Source organism: Perca fluviatilis, chromosome 20 (assembly GCF_010015445.1).
Source record: "Perca fluviatilis chromosome 20, GENO_Pfluv_1.0, whole genome shotgun sequence".
Classification (NCBI taxonomy): Eukaryota; Metazoa; Chordata; class Actinopteri; order Perciformes; family Percidae; genus Perca; species Perca fluviatilis.
The window spans coordinates 25659882-25682813 of record NC_053131.1 but is presented as its reverse complement, the minus strand read 5'-3'; the positions used below and the strand labels follow the sequence as shown (position 1 = coordinate 25682813).

Genomic DNA, 22932 nt, shown 5'->3' with positions numbered 1-22932 from the left:
AAGCATCTACAACTAGATCCTTCTTGATCTGATGAAGCATTAAGTGGCTGATCAACTCCTTGTTGAAGTTTTGCAATGCTTGTGGTAGTAACCTTTAAAGGCCAGCTGATCTCCTTTGCAAGCACAGACTGAAATGATAAACACAGTAGTGAGTGAAATGAACGTTTATTGCACCTTTCTAGAACAGACATCACAAAGTGCCTCACAATAAAAGCAACAGACAAAAGCAATATGAGTGTGCAAAACTAGTCCAAATATGAATAAGGCAAACTCCAACATACCAACTGAAATAATTATGGTAGTTAACACCTGTCTAACCAAATAATGTGGGGGGTCAGAAATTACACACTAAGTTAGTTAAACATTAATAAAAAGTACCAACCATGTTTCATGTCAATAAACAACATTTTTAAGATGTTTTTATGTCTGATCTGGTCGCTTAATTTTCATAATGTTACAGAATGTTATCTGAAGTGTCAATATTAAAAATTGAAATATCAAATAACTCTTTTGCTTCGCTATGACTCTCATCCTTTGTGATTGGTATTATTTAGAATGCAGAATGGATATTAGATAATGAATTCATCTGTTTAGTAATCGTCATGAAAATCCTTCCCTTGCCGGATTAATAAAGTATGTTTAAAAAAAAAATATATATATATATATATATATATATATATATACTGTACACCCAGTTGCCAGTTTATTACAGCAGGTAAGCCTATCTTAAACTGATGAAGTCTGATAGAACAGACCTACCTTCATAAAGATTATTATCTACATATTTTTGTTAAAGCTGAGATGTGTTGATTCGGCTTTAGTGCCATTTTGGAGGCTGTAGTTGTGATGTTGAATTGTGTCATACTGAGAGGTGCTGATATAAATGGACAAAATAGTGGACAAAATGTTTAATCACCTACATATTCAGTGTTATGAAGCCGTGGTTTGCATCTTTGACATACAAAATACAATTAAACAGTGTTTATTTGTAAAGTTACGGCATTAGTAAAATGTGTTTTGCAACAGTCATAAAAAAATAAATGCAGGTTTGTCCACATCTTGCATTTATTAAAAACTGCCCACTAATAAAGATAAGTCTTTCTGCTGTGAATAGTAATAAAACCACATGCCCCAGTCTGTGAAGACAGGTAAACAAAAGGCCAATGACACGGTCACTTTATTAAATGGGGTTACAGGCTAACCTTGGCAGCAATGAATGCAATCTGTGGTAAATTGAATTGAGCACAGTTTCTCAGTCTCCAGTTGGCCCCATGTTGCCACAGGAGGACCTCCTTGTTTTCCAATCAGAGACGCAGACAAAATCCCCAAACCCTCCGATCTGAGATAACCGGTCAAATCAATCCGGCAGAAGGGCATAATCCAGCAGGGGAAATATGAAATGAAGGCTAAAATCAGAATACACTTCCAAAAGAAATAGTATTGCTAAAGCAATCATATAAAATGCCGACCTCAATCTAAGCAGAAAAGAGCCTAAACAAAATCGTATCACTGGAATATTTATCCAGTTCACTTGTTTTAAGGCTTTACTGGGGCATTTCCGTTGATGCTGTGGCTCCAGGCAGGTTTTTAAGGTAATCGTTTCACTGCTGTCCATCACTTTACACTGGAGGGAGCTGCAACCCAATATAACTTTAAACTGGTGCTTGTAAGTGCCAGTAGGCAGTATAGGGATGGATTTGTTTACAGCAGTAAGTATACATACTGCAGGCTTTCAACTTAAAAGGCAGTGGTTTAGGGGCTCAGTGTTGTGTGGATTACACTGTGGTCTTGTCTGTCTGTCTGGGTATTTCTTATCTGGGGCTTTAATGGTGGCAGCTCACAATTCAGATGAAAAGGAATTAGACAGCAGGACAAGCTGAAAAAAATGTATTGTGTGTGTGCAGAGGTGAAGAGGGAATTTCAGACAATCAATAAAAGCATAAACCTTTGTGTGTGTTGGTATGACTGGCGGCGTAGTGGGTGAATAGTGATGTCTAGAAAGAGTGTATGCTATGAATGAGATTACACATTTAACAGTAAAAGAAATGTGTACTACATATGATGTCGCCAGCAGCTATAATTAGGACATTACACTGTGTAGGATCAAAGCGATGGCCATTAGTGAAGCTCAATGCTTTATCAGCTTACCATTCTTTTTATGGCTGATCAATTTCCCCAGGGTCTGTTTGGGCGCTCATATCTCTCCCAGCAGTATAGGGATCAATGGTGGGATTTGTTAACCCTGATTAAATTAAAGAAGAGGTTAATCCGAGAGGCAATTAGGCCTTAGTTTTCACAGCCTTGTGTTTGAGAATGCTTGGATTATATTTTAAGCCTGGACACATATACTTATGGTATATGAAGGACCTATGAGACACAATCACTGCATAAACACAGAACACAGTCGTGCAGTGTGAAGCAGTCATTGTACACATGGTGGGGTTTTAAGTATTGATTCAAACTCCCTGTACAACTGCCTGAGCCAGTGTCTGTAATGTACAGTATATAAGTCCCAAATAAAGAAACACCATATTATCCCCATTTTAGCTTCACATTGCTGGTTTACAGTGCAGTGTGGGATTGATTTTTATCATTTTATTGATTACCTTTAAGGCACATCTTGGAGCACCTATTTATTTATCTTTACTTTCAACTGTCTGTGAGATCCTAGGGGCTGAGTAGAGCTTTCTGTTCCTTTTGGCAACATTCCAACTGCGTGTCTTGCTTTAATGCACACTCTGAAAAAGGTATGAAATTCCAAAAGCCTGAAATTTCAGGACACGGCCAAGGAAAGTGTGTGTGTGTGTCTGTGTGCGTGCGTGCATTTCTCTGTGGATTTAGGGTTATGATGATACTTTCACATTATTTATCTAGCACCTAGACCTGCTTTATAATTTAAAAAAAAGACATGGAAATCTTTATCCCAACTTCCTTTGCTGTGTGGTCATTCTGTGAGTTTCAGAATCAGACTTTTTCTCATTTAATCATTGCAACAAACCTCTTTGCTCTTTTCTTCTTTCCTTTGCTAATTGAAAAGTTGACATTTACTGTAGTATGCATTGTGCTAACCAACACGGGGATTTCTCAATCCTGTTCTCAGGACCTACAGTGCTGCTGGTTATCTATCTTACCAGGTGGTTAACTGCAGTTAATCACAGTCACCTGGCATCGCAGGTGTCATTTAGTCCCTCATTAGATTGCTGGTATAAAAACCAGCAGGGCTGTAAAACCACAGGATAGAAAAAGCACTGCATTGAAAAGAAAGTAAGGGGGAAAAAAAAACTTCAAAGGTTGTTTCTGCTAACACAAGTGGGTCAGTCAATGAGTTTGAGCACTTTCATAGCAGCTGGAAGATATTTAATCAATAGAATTTCTTATTCATTTGAGCTGTGCAATCATCAAACATTCGAAGGATGGTGATGTCACCACTGGCAGGGTTCACACAAACTGGAGATTAATTAGCGTAGACTTTTGTGACGTTTCACAGTGTTTGCACTTGCAGTTATCTATTCAATTGGCTGGTTATAATAACCCCATGTGCACTCCCTGCCTCATTCATCTGTGACAAATGACCTTGAGAGATTCAGCAGTCACGTGTAAGGTGTTTCCTCGATTCAGTAAGGTGAATATTTCCTAACATTTAATTTTATAGTGTTTTGTTATGTCCCACACACAACCCACTGGCAATGTAAACATGTATTTATTTATTTATTAATTTATTTATTTGTGTCCAAGATACTGAACAGGCCTTTTTATGGTAAAAAAAGAGTCAACTATGTAACATTTTGTAATATAACCAAAGCTGCATTGATCACTTATTTATGGCCACTTGAGATCAAGCTGAACATTGACATATTCTAACCATAGAAAGTTGCTACGGCAAACGTGTTAGCAAACAATGTCCTATGCAGACAATTCAAGTCAATTTAATAGCCCAATAGAACAAGTCACAAAATCACCTTGCAGGGGCTATACACAGCATATGACACCAAAGGTAATTCATTTGCTGATCAAAAGAGCGGGTGGATTCGAATGTAACACGAAGATTCTTGGCTCTGACTTTGGGATTTCATCTAGACTTACTATTACTTTATCAAACTGGTGTCTCTGTCGAGCAGGGCCAATGCATAGAATTACCAGCATCTCAGTTGTATCAAAATTCAGCAGCAGAAAAGTATGTGGCATCCAGTTTTTCACAGCAGACAATTTAATAATAATTTGGAACTGATGTCTGCTAGTAAAGTTAGCCTACATACAGCTGAGTATCATCAGCGTAACAATGGAAATTAATTCCATGACTTTGTGTAATTTGGCCAGGAGGTAAAATATAGACACAGAAAAGCAGAAGGCCACGAACAGAGCCCTGAGGTACTCCATAGTTCACATCAGAAAAATGTTTTTGGATTATTATAGGAAACACACTGTACCAAAATATTAAGCTGAAGGATGCTAAACACATAGTCAAGCAGATACATTGCTGATATAAAGATATTATATCAGTGCAGTTAACAGCTGGTTTTACTAATTAGAACAACAATTAATTAATCAGTGAAACCACCTGGATGTCATGGTTGAAATTAAAGATCCAAGCCCTCTGTAGCACCTTACCTATTCCTCTAACTGCACATTTCAAGTCAAGATTATTTGTGTAGCCCATTATTACACACAATAAGTGTGTCTCAATCATAGACTGTATATTGCATAATATGTCTAATCTACTTTTTAATGTGTATTGTGTTCACACTGGATTTTCAAAAAATCAAAAAATAGAAATGCTTTGATTGTGCTGTTGTCCCACAATCCAATGCACAAATTAAATAGATAAGCCGCTCAGAGCTGCACAACAATTACACTAATTGCAGGTGGTGGTGAGACAGCTGCATAAATATCTAGGCAAACAAAAGATAAAGAACCTTGACTTTGAACTACAAAACACTATACTATGACAGTTAACATATTATGCATAGTGTATAAAGTTAGTATATATCAAAGAATTGGGACACAGCTATTGTTCCAGTGGGCTTGAAATGATAGAAGAACCCCTCTGAGATGCAATTCAAAGAGCGATCGCCTCCTGTTACAGTTGTTACACAAGATATTTAAAGAAAATACACAGAAAGTTGTAACAGTTAGTAGAAAATTAAGAAATTATGTCATACTTTAGGCAACTAAGACTGGCTAATGCATGCAATAAAAAGGTTATTGAAAAGATTATGTTGTCTGCCACAGTCTTATGGATTATCTATCCTTGAGGCCACTACTGCCCTATAGGACTTCTGCAACATTATTTCTACTTTTTTGGAAAAAGCATGGTTGTACTTCGAAACATGGTTTCTCATTCATTTAAATCAGCAGACATTCATTATACTTCCGAATACATAATTGTCTGTAATTGAGTCTGGTGAGATGCAATTACTATTATATTATACTTTTACAAAACCTGTTTTACAGTAAGTTACGGCTAGATGTTTGCTGCTTTTTTTTAGTGCCATGAGTACATTGCAGTCACTTGCTGCCTTTGTGCACTTAATGCAGCCTTCAACTTTTCAATGCCCACCTCAGAGCCACTTGTCACGTTTTCATGGTTGTTATCACTCAGTAATTCTCCAAACAAGTGCATTTGTGCAAGAAGGATTGGCTCGTGTGAATTTAATGTGCACATTAAATCGGCTTTGCCTTTGGTTTAATTGCTTCTCTGAGGAGTATACAGCACAGAATTTTGCATGAGTTACATGACTACAGCTAAAAATGATACAATATTTTGAGCCTAACTCAAAATAATGAACATTTAAACTAATTACAAACCCTACCGTATATTGTTGCAATAGGGAAGGAAGGCTAAATGAGGGTTATTTTATCTTTTATGTTCGTTTTAGTATCTTGTTGTTCTATAAACACATTTTCACTGAGCAGACAAAGCATTTAAAAGCATTAAATTTGCCAGTTATCTTGAAATTATCATAATATGCTGAATATTTTAGGCTCAGTCTGTCTCCCATGCCATTCCAATAATGACCTGTTTATAGCTCTGTGATCTGAATCATCATCCTCTGATCATTGCCTCCATGTTCTCATTTGCCAGGTATTGGTGGTAAAATGATTTCATTACACGTCTTGAACACGCAGCTGCTTGTTATTACAGGCGGTCACCGGGTCTTGCTGCTCTCTACTGACCAATTTGCCTCCCACAACACATTAAAAAGGAATAGATGTTGCAGTATACCTTGCTGGTGCTGTTAAGACTCAGGGCACTTGATAAAATGGTTAATACACCTGCCTGTTATGCTAACCAGACACTTTATCCTCTCCTTTCCAACATCCTGTATCTCTTTCCCTATAGGTGAAGTCTTAAAATTGTGCAGGTGATAATAGCAAACCATTGTAAATTCTGCTATTAATAAAACATAATCAGTGCAACCATAATCAGTTTGTTCTTTTGTGTTGTTGAGGTAGTGTGGTTTCCGAAAAATAACTTTTATATTCTATATTCATTGTCCAGTTACAGATTATAAACCAAATCATTTTAAAGTGGATTAAATGATATCCAGAAACTGGAGACACACACACACACACACACACACACACACACACACACGTAGTATACATTGTACTGTATACATTAGGTGGTTAGGTTAGCTTAGCTTAGTTTAGTGTACTGCAGGGGAAAACAGCTAGTCTCATAAGGTGGAAAATCCTACCCTATCTTATCAGGACCAGTGACTACCTGGAGTCTCCGCTGGTTGCCTGGCAACCTCACAGTGAAGACAAGACTCAAGAAATAGTGCCAACATGTAATCCCACGTAAAACTACAACCTTTCATTTTTGCTTGTCAGATTTGCTGGCTCCAGTGTCATATTTATTTAGCGTACAAACATCCGTGGTATCAATTTTCTCATCCATCCCTCTGCAAGAAAGCAAATAAGTGTATTTCGTATATATATATAATTATTCCTTTAAAACGACCCTGACCTGACGAAGTCCACTCCAGACTCAAGAAAACGGTTTCTTATGAGTCTACGGTATTCAGCAATTACTAAATGTCAAATAACATTTTACTTTTTGGCAAGGAGAAAGCGAGAGCAAACCAAACAGCTCTCATCTGTGTTCTGTACTGTTACTTTGCAGCATGACCTTTAAGCAGATTTCTGACTGCTCAGAGTGGCAATAAACAACCTGACTCAACCCCTGTACAGCAGCAACAACTTTGGCAGAGCACATCAGCTGGGGGTGCTGCATGGTCCGAGGCCTTACGCAACCTTCTGTGGTTCACACGACCAACTAGGACGCTGGTCAGGCATCAACTAGGGACATAGTCTATATCCACGACGTTCCACTTCCGGGATTGCTCCGTTGCCGCCAGAAATTCCGCCGGATGTCTTTCTTTTCATCCGGTACCTTCCGCTTTCTTTGTGTTGTAGCCTAATTTTAAACTGCGGTTGATTTATGAGGACTATGGATAAATGCTCCTCAGATCTCTGCAGGGTTAATTCAGACAGCTAGCTAGACTATCTGTCCAATCTGAGTTTTCCGTTGCACGACTAAAACTACTTTTGAACGTACACGTTCCACCAAAACAAGTTCCTTCCCGAGGATATTTTGCAGCGGCACTGTGGCTCTGCTCAGTGCTTAGCGCTGCCCATGACAATTGTGATTGGGTTGAAGAAATGCCAATAAACCAGAGTACGTTTATCTCCCATCCAGGAATGCTGTGTGGACTAGCCAGCAGCACTGTGGAGGAAGGTCTGGCAATGTTAGACTACTAGGGACATGATGCCACTATGGACTCGTGGAAGCTGTAAAGGGTTATGTAACTTTTTTGCCTCAATGCACACAATATATGATGCATATTGACAGTTCCTGTCCACAAGAGAAGGAATTAATGAGCTACCCAGGATCTATCCACAACACTGGTGTGCTCATGGATTTCCTTGCTAATACCAGAGGATATCCATGTGCTGAGTGCACCATTATGACACCAGCAAAGACACCCAGCTTTGTCCCAGGGCTCACTCAGTCCCAGAATACCTTTGGAATGATAAAGTCAAGATGGCATCATAGTTTTCTTTAAGGCCTTGGAGGTGTTGCACCAAATGGTGTGCCTTCTGTCTCTGTTGTTTCTGCCTTTCTGCACAACCTCTTCGTGAGTACAGGCGACATTTACAATGCAAGCCAGATGCTTGTGATCCGGAGGCTCCACCGCCACCCAGCTCTGGGACAGGGGAAGCGTGAGCCGTGTTGAGAGGAGGGACCGACCTGCAGCCTGTCACTTTGTCCCCTTTGATCTTTCAAATTAGGTTTATTATTTCCTTTGCTGTTAGGTTACACCAGGAGTTCAAACAGTATTGGCTATTTAAATGCATCATATGTTTTTTGTTTCTTTTCACATTCTCCTATTTCCTGGCTTCAGGTTTTTTTTCTTTCTCCGAGGCTCATCTCCCAAATAACAAGTCTGCTGTAGAGAGTGGGTGAAGCAAACAGATATTAATTATCACAGGTATTAATTCAGGACAAATTGGATGATTGCTAAAATGAGTTTTACTTCATAAGGCACAATTACTGTCTTCCAGATGTGGCACTGTGTGCTCCTCGTTTATGAAAGGGCTGTCAGTCTCAAATTAAGTTTACAGTCTCCTCGTCTGACCTTTTGAGTTAGATTAGAAAAAATAAAAATTGAAATGTCACAGACCCTATGTTTTAATCACTCGGGATATTAATACAGTGAAATAATATTTCCCGTTTATCAATCTGAAATGTCAAAATGCAAGCTGCCTTAACTCCGTCATTATTTGCTTTCAGTCAAGAAAATCTTCTCTCAATTTTGGGAGCAGTCAGCAATTGTTCAGACGTGAGTTGGATACCTAATATAATGCTTGATTATGTATTCACTTAATATATTATTTGTGCCTCTACTGTATCTATCTCCATAGTTCTCAGGATCCTGCTGGTTTTCATTGTAGTAGCTGTATTTAGGGGTTGATTTCCACCTGGTACAAAACTAACTTTTATTAGGATACATTTTAGGCTTGTAGCATTTCTTTTTTACTAAAATGTTTGCTACCAATGTCAAATCGTTTGAGAATGAACTGTTTTGTGTGGTTTAAATTGCTGGACCCTCAGTTAAGATCTGCAAGACAAATCAAAGTATTGTCATGGGGAAAAAGCAACTGGAGGAATACATTCTTTAATTGAATGATTGTTTTGTTGTTCCTCTTTTTAATTGAGGTGTTTCAGTAATGCTCAATCCATCAAATTAAATGTTGTTATAGAGCCTCATGCAAGTTAATGTAATTAAAGTTGCTTTACCACGGAAAAAAAGCTGAGATGAGGACAATGCATCAAACTGGGAGAGGAAATATTTTATGTTAACATCACAAGTAATGGGAGCGTTATGAATGATGGAGCAATAAAAAGTGTGAACAGCTTAAAGGGATTTTAGGTTAGGCTTTATTTCTTCCTCAGGCATGGCTGCCATATATGCCAGACCTTTTGGTCTCTGGTTCTGTCTTTACTGCTTCTATTTTGGTCCCCCTCTCAGTCCAGTGGCGCAGGAGGGGAGTGGCAAGCCAGTCTTTCACCACAGGGACAGAAGCAGAGTGTTAGGTTGTCTAGCCAGAACCCCCTAGAGACATTAGCCCCACAGGTACATGCTAATGAAGACAGTGGAATCAATATTCCTGCCACTCACACACACACACACACACACACACACACACACACACACACACACACACACACACACACACACACACACACACACACACACACACACACACACACACACACACGTTTGTATTTCTATAGCCTACTTGTGTGGACCCTCCATTGACTTCATTCATCTTATTCATTACTTTTTGGGAAACACACTTTGCTTTAAACTGGCTCTTATAATTAAGTTAAAAACCATGTATTTTATTTTTTATTTTACATGTTTTACATGTAGGCTATGTGAAGAGACCAATAATGTTAAAGGAATACTTAAACATTTTGGGAAATACACTTGTTCTCTTTCTTGCCGAGAGTTGATCAATACCACTCTGACTGTGTCTGTTACATATGAAGCTACCACTAAGACCGTTAGCTTAGCTTAAAAGAGGAGGAAACAGCTAGCCTGGCTCTTCCAAAAGTAAATAAAAAAAATAAATCTGCCTATACCAGCACGTACCACTAAAGCTCGCTAATTAACACGTTATATCTTGTAAAACAGCCCATAAAGCTTTGCAGCTATTTTTCTTTTTGTTTTTATATGAATTAAAGGAACCAGATAGGTAATGTGTTAGTCTTTATGCCGAGCTAAACTAACGTCTCCTGGCACATCATCCAAATACCTTCCCTGAAACAAACCTGTAGGCTATAAAAATGTCAAACCTTTTCTCACTTTGAAGGATTCTTCTCATTCTTTGCTGTCCCTGTGAATACATTTGGTCCTCATAAGGATGGAAGTGTAAAAAAACTCTCACACACATCTCATATCTTCATTATGTCACATGTGAGTCAGGGGTCCCCTATGATTCACAGTGTGAGCGTATGTCCCAGAAGATTAAAATACAGGAAAGATAAGAGGAAGTGTGGTATGTATGTATAACAAGGATAAAGGGAAGGAAGGAATCAAGGCTGATCTCAGAGTAAAAGTCGCACAGAGCAGAGTGAGAAAGAAAGAAGAAATAAAAAAAGGGAAGTGGAGGTAGAAACAAAATACATTCCACAGGCACTCCTCTCTTTTTTGCCTTATGCTGTGAGCTGGTAATGGCAGACTGATTAACTTGGAAGACTGGCTTCCCACCATTCCAGGGGCAAGCCAGCCAGAATATGAAATCTGACTTCCTATGAAACCTTCAAAGTAAAACATTAAACGCGACTGTTTTTCACAAAAATCATTTTAGTCTTGTATGAACAAAACCCCCCGTCTGAAATCACATAGTCTCGCTTTGCCAGACCTTCCTTCACCACAGCGCTGCGGAGGAAGGTCTGGCTAATTCCAAAAAGCATTCTGGGATGGGAGAAAAACATGCTCGGGTTTAATGGCATTTCTTTAAACCAATCACAATCGTCTTGGGCGTTGCTAAGCGCTTCTTGCAAAATAGCCTCGGGAAGGAACTTGTTTTGGTGGAACTTGTAAATTCAAAAGTTGTTTTAGTCGTGCAACAGAAAACTCAGATTGGACAGATAGTCTAGCTAGCTGTCTGGATTTACCCTGCAGAGATCTGAGAAAAGGTTAACCACAGTCCTCATAAACCGACCAGAGCTTAAAATGCCAACTTAAAGGAAGCCTAAGGCAACGGATATCCGGACTAAATGAGCGAAATCCGGCGGCGCAATCCAGGCCGACTAGGTTACCATAATGGAACGTCGAGAATATAGACTAGAAATCACAGTACTATATAAATGAGTGTTTTGTTCTCTAGCTGTAGTTGCTGCTGTCTATATATAGGCGTGAAATCAAATCCTGCTTAGGAAAGATGTGATCAAGGTTTGAGTGATCTGTGTTGCAGGTATCGACCTGTTTTTAAAACCCAGATAAGCTCATCTTGAAGACTGCGTTGTCCACCTCGGACGTAATCATTAATTTGTTTCAACAGAAATTGATTGGAGAATTGATCAGTGGTGCTTTGTCTATGAGAAGCCTTTCAGTTGATGCTAATGTGACATTTTAATCTGATCCACACACACACAGACACACACACACGCACACGCGCCATCATTGTTATGTCATCTTCATTGTCTTCTAGTGCTTCTCATTATTCTAAATTTGGGGTTGACACAAGAGGCTTAGTATCCCATGCATAGTGATTTTGTTTGTTTTGCATGCTAGGGCCAGTGTGTGGTTGAGTTGTCCCGCTTTGGTCAAATGTCCTGTCAGAGGGTCCAATACTGACTTATTTGAAAATGAATAAATGAATATATGGATGGAGGACTAAATGGTCAAATATATTGGGCAATAAATAACTTGAAATGGGACAAATGGGTAACAAAACTAAAACACACAAATAAATCAGGAAATGGATCTCTAAAATGATCCGAGAAATAAAAATCAACAAATGTGTTAGCGAGATGCGGGGATCCACTTGGGTATTAGAGATATTGACAAAACGACAAACAGCAACTGAAAGAGACCCTACCTAGAATTGATTAGACTAAAGATAAAGTATTTAAGATAAGATGATATAGTCTTTATTGTCTCGAAGGAAATATGTCTTGGACACGTACACATACAGTATCTGCTGTTGAGGAAATACAACATAACATAGTGTACACATACAGCAGCCTACATACTGTCATGGTTGTGGTTTTCTGTTGTGATTTTGCCTGTTCATTTTAGTAATTCACTCCCTGTTTCCTTGTTGTGTACTTAGGTGTTCCTGTATTCTCTGCTGGGTGGTACCTGTGTTCTATCCACGTGTATGTTTCACGCTTCAGTTTCCTGTTTTACTTCTTTGGTGTCTGTTTCTCCTGCGTCATGTCTTGTTTGACTTCCTGCCTCTGCGTCTCTTCATGTGGTTTTTCCTTCCGTGTCTTCAGTTTTTCAAGTGTTTTTTGGGGATTTTGTTTTGGACTTTCCTTTTGCCTGCCTGCCTGCTTCAGGACCCCTTTGTTTTGTAAGCCGTTACTTTAATACATTTTCTTTATCTTCCTCTACCTCCTCGTCCCTGCATTTCTGGGTCCAATCCTCACAAATCCTGACACGTACACAGACTGCCACTAGTCCACATGATTACACTCACAGTTTGGACCCAGGCCGACTAAGTTACCATAAACTAGTACCATAAACAAGATACATCTTTAATTTCGTTGAAGACCTGTTTCTGTGTCAGGAACAAACTCTCTCTCGAGATCTGGCAAGATAGGCTAAAGTTAGTCTCGCTTTGCCAGACCCTCCTCCAAAGTGTGCTGAAGGAGGGTCTGGCAACTCCACATAGCATTCGGGGATGGGAGGAAAACATGCTCTGGTTTAAGGGTTGTTTTTTTTTAAAAAAAGAAAAAAGGGTGGGGGGGGGAAAAAAAACCCAAAAAAAGGCCCCAAAAAAAATAATTGCGCCCCCCAGAGAAAACTCAGATTGGACAGATAGTCTAGCTAGCTGTCTCGACTTACCCTGCAGAGATCTGAGGAGCAGTCAACAATAGTCCTCGTCCGCTAAAATAGCAACTTCCTCCCCAGTTCCACGCTCTCATCCTAATATGGTCACTTCTGGCTCCAAAAAAACCACTTCAGGCTTCAAAGCGGTAGTCGGTAGGAATTTAATTCTGTCTCATATCGTCACTTTTAAATCACACTGAACTTTGCTCTGTTCAGAAACAAACAAATTGTCCCGGATTTGTTATTAGCCAATCTGTTGGCCTAAGCATTTGTTGCATGCAAATGGAGCAGTGATCCCATGTGATTGGGCTACTTTTCATCATAAAATGTTTATATGAAAATAGTTACATTAATGTATTGGGTTGGAATCATTTAAGCACATTTTTAAACTGAATATTATAAAAAAAAAAAAAAAAAGAAGGAAGGAGCATCCTGCTGAAAGAAAACTGTTGAGCAGTGACTGACTGTCCATCTGGAATTTGGGCAAATGCCAGAAGGGGCCACTACTGATAATTTGTCTTTGGTTAATTTTGATAAGTTATTTAATGCATAGTGCGTGGAAAGATACACTCGGAAAGCAGAGTTACTAATTTCCAAGCTAGGTTATTGACAAAAATAGGGCTGATGGGGTGTTGCAAATGCCAGGGCCGTTTTTTGATCCCAGTCCGTCACTGCTGTTGAGCAAAAACAACGCCTTATGAGACACATACCATGACTTTTTATTTTTTTTATTTTCTCACTGTATTTATTTCTTCATTTTATTCATTCACTCCTCCATACCACAGCATCAGGATCAGGAGCACATCAGTCTTGCTCTGGATAATGAGCAGTGTCCTGCAGGATTTTCTTTTTTTCTGTGATCCAAGTCTATGCTAACATTTGCAGTGCATACATCTGACGTCAGCCACCTTGTCTTTCGTTATTTATTTATTTTATATTGGGTGGGTGGAGGGGGGGGGGGGCTAAGTTATAGCCTATTCTATTTTAGGCTTTTACTCTGAAGGCAAGCACGTCAGCTTCGCTGTGGCTGCAGCTGCTGGCTTAACGCATCTCTCTCTCTCTCTCTCTCTCTCTCTCTCTCTCTCTCTCTCCCCCCTCTCTGCATCTCTCTCCCCGCCATCATCCAGCGCTGTGCCGATGCCTCGTTAAACCTGGAGCCGCTGCCAGGAAGGATGAGCTGCCCGGTTACCGGAGAGAAAACCAGATTTATTTATTTTTTGTGGAAAAATTAAGAAAGGAAAAAAAAACTGATTTTTTTTTTCTTCTTCTATAAAGGTAGTTTTTCATGGAAGACAGAGTGGAAGGAAACCAACTCAGTGAGAGGACTGCATTCACAGTCTGTGCAAGTGTGTGAGCGTGTCAGTCAGAGTGCGTGCCTCGGACTCCCCACTCAGTGATGTAAAACGTGAAGGTGGATTTTGGCATGTGGAAGAAGAGCAGGTAAAAGGTAAGACTCCCGACACTTCACATGGGCACTGAGCAGCTTTCACACTCCAGTTTAGAGCTCCTGTTGGTTTCAAGCTGTTGCCAAGATGAATGAAAATCATTCCTTGCACGGGTCAATGTTAACTCGCAGGTTAAAAAAAAAAAAAAAAAAATTGATATTGACACTTGGTTTCATCAGCAGACTAATAGGCGTAGTCCCTATATCTGGGTGCGAGGTACGAGGTGCGAGGATTTGGGCAGGATGCAAGTAGCCTAATTCAATAAATGAATAAATAAATAAACAAGAGAAAATGATGAGCTCCCCATGACGTCTGTGATGAATGAGAATGGAGATAAAAAATAAAAAAAAGCTCTGCCTCAGTTTGGGAGTGATGTAGGTGTTGAGGGAAGAAAATGTGGTGCATTCACTGTGTGAGTTTTGGGTGGATGACGACACTTCCCTCCCCACAGCTTTGTGGTATGAAAAGGAAATCAATTAAGTGATGTTACATTTTTTTTTATTTTTTTTTTTTAAATGTGTCAAATTAGTCCTGGGCCAATGGTTTGGTGACGCCTGTGGATGTGAATATATTTTTTTTATTTTATTTATTTTTATCCCACTGAAGATTGATGCAGCATAGAGATTGCATCTGTGCCTTGGACGACATGATGACACCAACACACTTCACAAGGTGGACAAAAAAAAAAAACTCCCCGAGCTGCACAGCGGGGATGACACATGCTGTATGAAGTTGGCGGCGGGTGCTCTGCTGTTAGTCAAAGTGGACCTGCAGCACAGGAACACAGTCCTTTTTTTATTTTTATTTTTTTACCCCCCAGAGTGGACTAGGATCTCTAAAAGCCTGTGGGGGTGAGATATAGTGTAGAGATACATCCTTTCATGCGGATGAGTGATTGCAACAAAAAAAAACTCACTTTACACACTTCTAGCCTGACCTTAAGTATGAGAAATAGGACTGAATTATAAATGAGTTATGCTCCAGCCAAGGGACTCAGCTACTACAAAATCAGCTTGTTCCTATCTTCCTAATGGAGAGCAAGGGGATTGCCACGAATGCATTTGTAAGACATATAATAAAAAGAGGCGTTCAGGAACAACAGTTTGGTGAGCCGTGTCAAATAATTTATCACACTGACCAAACTGTAACATCTTGTGACCATCAATCCAGAATATCAAAGAAGGTTTTTAGAACTTTTTCTCGTGACAAATGGATTCAGGCGCGGGGACTCCGGCGCACGTCAGGTTTTTTTTTTTTTTTGACAACTGCCGCCCCTGTTGTCTGCGAGCAAGAAGGATGCTAAAAGAGGACAGAGAGAATACAGGCGTTACCGCTGAGAGAGAGCGAGAGTCTGCGAGATAGTGTGTGAGGCGTTTCCATAGCAACGTGTCAGGGGTGTGTTTGGTCCCTGGAGACGGTGAGGAAAGGAGGGGAGGAGAGAGATGAGAGGCGAGGAGAAAACTCGCCCTCGTTAAGGGTGAGAGGGGGATGGGGAAGGAGATAATAGAGGGAAGAGGGGAAGGTGGCATTGTCTTCCACCCCCCTTTTGTTTTTCTCTTTTCCTGTGCTGTGCTCTCCTCATGCCACCTCTTTTCCTCACGCCACCTCCTCTGTTCATTTGGAAGTAACTGGCAGGGCTTGTCCAGGCTGCGCTTGTGTCATCTTGGAGGCTCTACATTTTCATCAAGTGCATGGAAGTGTTTGAAAGTCGTTCTAGTTCTCGATCATTTCCTGTTGACTTTGTTTGCGCTTGTGTCATTAGTAAGTCATACTAACCATGACCAAAATCTTGAACTCCACAGCCTCACTGGTCAATTTCAAACCCCTGCATTTATTTATCACTCCTATCTTGGTGAGCAAACTAATGAGTTAACATCCCATCCATGTGGCTGCACACCAACCAGCTGGTTGCTTCTTCTTTGCACTTTTATTTCCCTCAGATGCTGCCAGCAATGTGAAGAAGCAATGCCAGCGTTTGGACTTGATCTGCTCAATGTTTATCTCTGTTTACTGATTGCCTTATTCGTATTATTAGGACCTACATGATCTGTGGCTATTAGCTTCAACTCAATAGACACAATGCAGCTCGCTTCTGGCCACATCCACATGACACACCCACAGCAAACTGCAACCAGCATTTCTGTAGCATCCAAAATCTTAAGCCAAATGTAAGAATTTAGGAATGAACATGAAATTTCTTAAATTGATGATGTAATATATATCCTTAATATTTGTTGTTATTGTAAAAGGACAGATGCCACATGTTGCAGCAACAAGTGTCACCTAGAGATCCAGATGTTTGATGCGTATATACTACTTGCACAGACGTTAAACATATTATGCCTTAGTGAATTTGAATAGTGCATAGCCGCATGAATTTTATACAATACAAGAATATTTAAAATGTGTCTTTCTCCTATGATATGAATACAGGATAAGGTAACATAATGGAGGTTTTGAAGGCTGAGTAATGCAAGGTGTATTGCACTGACATATCGCTGAGGCCTACAAAGCAGGAGTCCACTGTGTTTAAGTGCATAATTTTAGTAATAGTTAATGATCAGCTGTCCGGTACCGGTGCCTGTTTTATTGTGCTTGGTAAAGTAAGAATGGCATGAATGAGCTAAATCAGAGAGTAAAATGATTTGTATTCGGACAAATTTGAGCTGCATGTATTTTCTTATTTGTGGCTCTTACACCACATATTCTGCTATTAGTGCAAGCATTTAAGTTATTGTATTGCAAAAAAAACTATTATAAGCACAATAGAAAAACAGCTGGCTGCTGAATAGCACCATTATTAATGCAAGGACTTGGCTAATTCACACGCACAAACGCACACACTTTAATTGCTTTAATAATTATCTTTTGGTTTAATTTTCCTACAGCATAACTAATAAATAAAATGCTGTTCAGCAGCCACCTCGTATATCCCAGATGTTGGAGCTTCCCACCAGCACGTGAACATGACATACTATAAATCAGCACTTAACCAAAAATCAGTCACGTTTTTTTAATTGCATTACTAATGTAATGATGTGGTAGAATGTAATGGAGTACTAAGGCCGAGCAAGTTTGAAGTCTCGTCACCTTTATTTAAATAAAGTACTGAGATTACCTGAAAACAGGTAGCTGTTTGGATGATACATTCAACTGTCTGCAGGACAGCTATGTGCTTCAAAGTGGTCTGCAGTGTTGGAAAGAATATCTCATTTGTAGTACGGAAACACGTAGAAACTCCAGTTTAGGCCGGCCACACACTGCCTGCGTGGCGTGAGCGTGGCGTTTCTGTTGCGTGTCAGCTGCGTGTCAGCTGCGTGTCAGCTGCGTGGATTTTTCTATGTCTTTGCACACCAGAAACGTGTCTGATGCGGCGCTGCTGCTGCTGGCCTTGTCTGTACACATGTATTTTTCCCATTGATTTACTGCACTCAAGCAGTATACTTCATGTTAAACATAAATATATGCTGATTTGATTACAGCAAAGACATTGTCGGCAGTATTCACGGCAAAATAGGCTACAGAATATTTTGTTCTGTATTGAAAGGTGAAATATATATTTTTTTAATTACATTTATATCTGCATTTAAGTCAAAACCTAGAGACTTTCAAACATCAACATGTAATTTATTTATATGTATTTGTATCAAAATGACATATGAACATCTTTTCCTATCCTATTATGCCTGGAAACGCGTCCAACATGCTTGCGTGTCGCGTGGAAAATAGGCGTTGGTTCCATTTCTAGCAGGCACGCGCACTCGAGCCGCGCCTGAGACGTCCACGTCACGCAGGCAGTGTGCAAGCTCTAACCTGTTAACATGGGAGCCGAAATAAAAACGGACACGCCGCGCAGCTGACATGCTCACGCCACGTGGCCGGCCTAAGTCTTTACAGAAAACCAAGAGCAAAGTGATTGTCAGTGGAGAACAGCCACGTTTTTCTTCTAGGCTTCCAGTAACGTGTAGACAATGCACTTTTTTTGTGCTTAATAGCGTATTGTATTCAAATTCAGTCACGTTCCTTGGGAGTATATCATTAATTCAGGTCCTTTTCTGGAGGTTTCTTTGTAGACTTTGGTAACAAAAGGCCTTCGGGTCATCAGCTCGTAAAGCAGCAAAAGAACCGACATTTTTATTGTGTGTAGGCTACGAGTCAGCGCCGAAAGCCTTTCTCTTTTTTAATGTTAAATGGTCAGTAGTCAGAAACTGAATGGAGAATGAACTGTTTCAAACTACCTTCCTCTAAGCAGTCCAGGCAGCAGAGCGATGTCGAGCTCATAGCAAAAATCTCCACTTTCATTGAAAAGAATGTTGTCTGCAGAAACAGTGACCACACCTGAAGAGAGAGATTTACAAAGCTGGCCGAGTACTATTAGGTCCCAGTGGTAAAATTCCAAAAATAGTAATATGTTGTATAAGGATTTTCCCTGACAAGATTAAATAATATTGGAGATAAAAGCTACGGAGGAGTACTTTTATGTAAGTCATGGATTTTTTTAATCAAAAGAAGAGGGATGCTGCAAAAAGAAAAAAAAGAAATCATCCAAATGCTGAATTACAAAGACGTGATGAAGTGCTTCATATTGCAGGGATGGAACCACTCCTGAACTGCAACTGCTTTTTTATGTGACATTAAGAGCTTTCTGAGAGTATTCTCAAAATAGGCAGAGAGGTGCTCTGCCAAAATGGCTACAAAGCTAAAAGACAACTCTCCATAAAAAACAAGAAAAGTCTATGAATCTTGCAACGTTTGTGAATACGTTGAGGTTGAACCTAAGTTATGTAAAGGAGGTGGCAGACAAAGGGATTCACAGATGTCTGAATTAATATCAAAGCACCGAGAACATTCGCACATACTCACCAAAGTAACAGGACAGATGTAGCCCTGCAAAACATTAGCCAACGCGGCGAGCTATAGAGTGCTCGGTTGATATTGGAGACACATTTTTTTTGGTTTAGTTTCACAGGAAAAGACGAGGCTTGTCTTTGGGGCCCTTTGCTGGAGTGTGATTAGCATTGCAGATGCAGGTTTCTGTAGGCGTCAGTTTCAACAAACTCAAGGTTCCTCCTACCCCCCCCCCCCCCCCAGTGCACGATTAAAATGTAACAGTTATGCGTGGGAAATTCACAAGAGCAGAATTATGCTCCCGACACTCACAGAGCCTATTTTTTACTCAGGTATGATGCACCTCCTCCTGCACCACACGCTCTGTTGCTCTTTCTCTCAAACATAAATACACACAAGGGCTCGACTCACATGGGTGTTTTCAACGGCGGAGCCAAAATCGTCTCAAAGTTGCCAACAGTTATTATTTTCTGCAGATATTCTACATCAAATATGAATGCGTGAATGCGAATGAGGACGTTGCTGGGAACGAAGAGACACGTGAATTTCCTCGAGACACAAAGGACAAAGACTGCTGAAAACCTTTCAAATAATTATAATCCTGCACTAAATTCATAGTCATAAGCGTAGTCGTAATTCTATTAATAAACACGACACTAATCATAATAACAGATATACCCATTGCCATAATAAAAAGCATAACAATAATACCATATTCATAGTTACGTAATCCTGCTGACATGTTACATTAAAATCAATGCAGGGCACGGCCCTCACACAGGCAACCAGCGTAGTATTGATCCATTTCAAAGTAAATATGTAATCCATCAAACTGCATCATATCCATTGCTGTAGACAACAGTTAGAAGCTTATTCTTAATTCTTAGTATGGTGGTCATTTATCAGTAAAATCAATATACTTGATTGGTGTCAACCTACTGTATACACACACACACGCACATATATATGTATATATGTATATATATATAATTCCACTTACACAGACACACATGCAGGAAGCTGAACATGAACACTGATCGGGGGTGGAGCTGGTTGATGTATGGTATGATATTTTGCTAATAGAGGATGGAAGAAGTACCGTGTAGAAATACTCTTGTTACTCTTGTAAGTAGAAGTCCTGCATTCAAAATTTTACTTAAAATGGCTATGTGTAACTTTCAGTTTTTGTTGATTTTAATGTAAAAAATTGTAGTGTTTTTACCACATCTGCTGTCATAAAGATATTTTCTTTACGGTGCTGTATTGCCCACTGTAGATTACTGAATTAGCGTTACGGGGAGGTCCTATAGCCGCGATGAATGTTTTGCTCAGACAGAAAATCATTCATTTACAATAACAGAGTATGTTACAGATGCATCGTTGCATTTCAAGTGTTGCATACGGTAACTTAGCCTACTTTGGATGTATCGTGAACTAAACCGGGTATCATTGTCACTGTGTCACGAGCCAAAGCATTAAGAGATTGTTGTAGCACCCAACGTAGTAATAACTTAGATTAATATAGCGCATTTCATAAAACCCAAGGACGCTTTACACAAGTACAGGGGGACAAAGTAAGAAAATAGTAGGCCAACACAAACACGGACTGAAAGGAATGAAAGGTCCGCGCTAAATGGAAAGAGGACATAATTTAATGTCCGCTACTGACGTACAACCACATCGAGCATTTTAAAGTTATTTTATGAATGAAATAGACATATTACATACATGAGGGCCAATTCGGGGACGGTTTAGAAGCATTTACAAGCCCGTAATTGTCTCCATCTGTTGAAAGTCCGACCGAGATTGACTCAGGTTTCGCACGTCGTCTTTCACTGTCAGATTTTAGTTGTTCTTCGTTTAATTTCCTTCTTTCCTGTGATGGCCCTGCCCCAGTATCAGTCATAACTACAGCAGATAACAATACAATAAAGTCTATATGAAGAAATCCACTGCTACCCTTTACCAGGCTGGATACTCACTAACACAGGCTTTTCCAGTGTTACACCGAAATCTGTTACCTGTCAGAATGTGTTACTGTAGCGCCGTCTACCTGCCGTAAATCATTTTGTGACTTCTCGGGAAAAATTGGACCCAGGCAGAGGCATTAATAAAAACTTTATAAAACTAGCGTTCTTTTCACTGTCTGGTTTGCTGTTACAGGTCATTTATAATCATCAGATGAAAAATTACAGTTTCAGAAACATTTAAAAGTTACATTATAATAACTTTAAGTAAAAGTACAAAAGTATCAGCATTAAAATACTAAAAGCAGAATGTCAGAATAATGTATATTTTATTCCCAGATTATAATTGTGTTTAATGTTTTAGCTGGTAAAGGTGGAGCTCACACTTTATTTACTGCTGCATAGCTTAAATATAACAATGTTTCATCATTTAATAATTGATGTATATGTCATATTAATAATCAAAATGTGTAACTAGTTACTGAAGTTATCAAAGAAAACCTCAAAAAAAAGGATTGAAATAATTCAAAGGAAAAGCAGGAAATCTTTACATTGGCACATTACATTTTTTTGCATGAACAGTTACTAAAACAGTTAAGGAGTTGCCAATGTCAATCAGCTAAATAACTTTGACTGCAAATGTTTTGTGTGCAAAAATCTTAATTTGTAAAGTAACTGGTAACAAAAGTTGTCAAATAATTAGTGGAGTAGTGGAGTAAAAAGTACAATATTTACCTCTGAGATGTAGTGGAGTAGAAGTAGAAAGTAGCCCCACATGGACATACTCAAAATTGTACTTAAGTACAGTTCTTGACTAAGTGTACTTAGTTACATTCCACCACTGTATACGTGTAGCAGTTTAAAAGATCACTGTGTTTTATGAAATTAACTGTGATAACTGTGATTTAGAGATCGATATTAGTTAGTTATATAGTTCATACTGCTCTGTACAGACTTGACCAACTGCAATTACAGATTGCATTAATAACTAATAAAGTTATTTGTTTCCTTAATGCAAGGCGATCTTCATTCTACCTCGTAGCACATTACATACTAGAGGAAACCGCTCCTGTCTGAAAACCCATTTAAAGTGCTAAAAGTCAAAATGTTTATAAGTGCCTGTCACTCTTGCTGCTATATAGAAAAATGCTCAGCCCCCAGCAATGTCAAGAGCACATAATGGCACGTATCCTTCCCATTAAGAAATGAGTGATCAAAGCAACAGGCAGGCCTCTGGAGGACACACTCCTGTAAGAGACTCCGGTAAAATGGGGGAAAAAAAGCTTTCAGCACCATGGAGTTCTCAGATTAGTGTGGGCTTCCCTTCCTCTGGCATCATCACATACTCTGAGGAAGGTTGACATTAGCTGTTTCTCAGAAGCCTATTTTTAGATTATTTAAGAGCACTGTCGGTAAAAGGAGCTGGGTGCCCTTTATTAAGCAGTACATTCATTAACTCGGTAGTGTAGTTAAGTAAGATATTTATTTTTCTCCCCTCTGAATGACATTTTCTGAGCTTTTTAATTAATGCGAGTTGTGTCATCGTTAGCTAACGAGGAGTTTTAGCATGCAGTATATGGTTCTCCTGGGTGGCTAATA

At 39.4% G+C, this 22932-nt stretch overlaps 1 protein-coding gene across 1 annotated transcript in view; it reads left to right on the top strand.

The window, feature by feature from the left end:
- The first annotated feature begins 14213 nt into the window (after nucleotides 1–14213).
- lingo2b (leucine rich repeat and Ig domain containing 2b) overlaps nucleotides 14214–22932 on the top strand; it is a 42212-nt gene continuing 33493 nt past the window's right edge. Inside the window, exon 1 of the mRNA XM_039787056.1 lies at nucleotides 14214–14520. The gene's annotated coding sequence lies outside the window, so the exon portion shown is untranslated. The remainder of the gene's footprint in view (nucleotides 14521–22932) is intronic.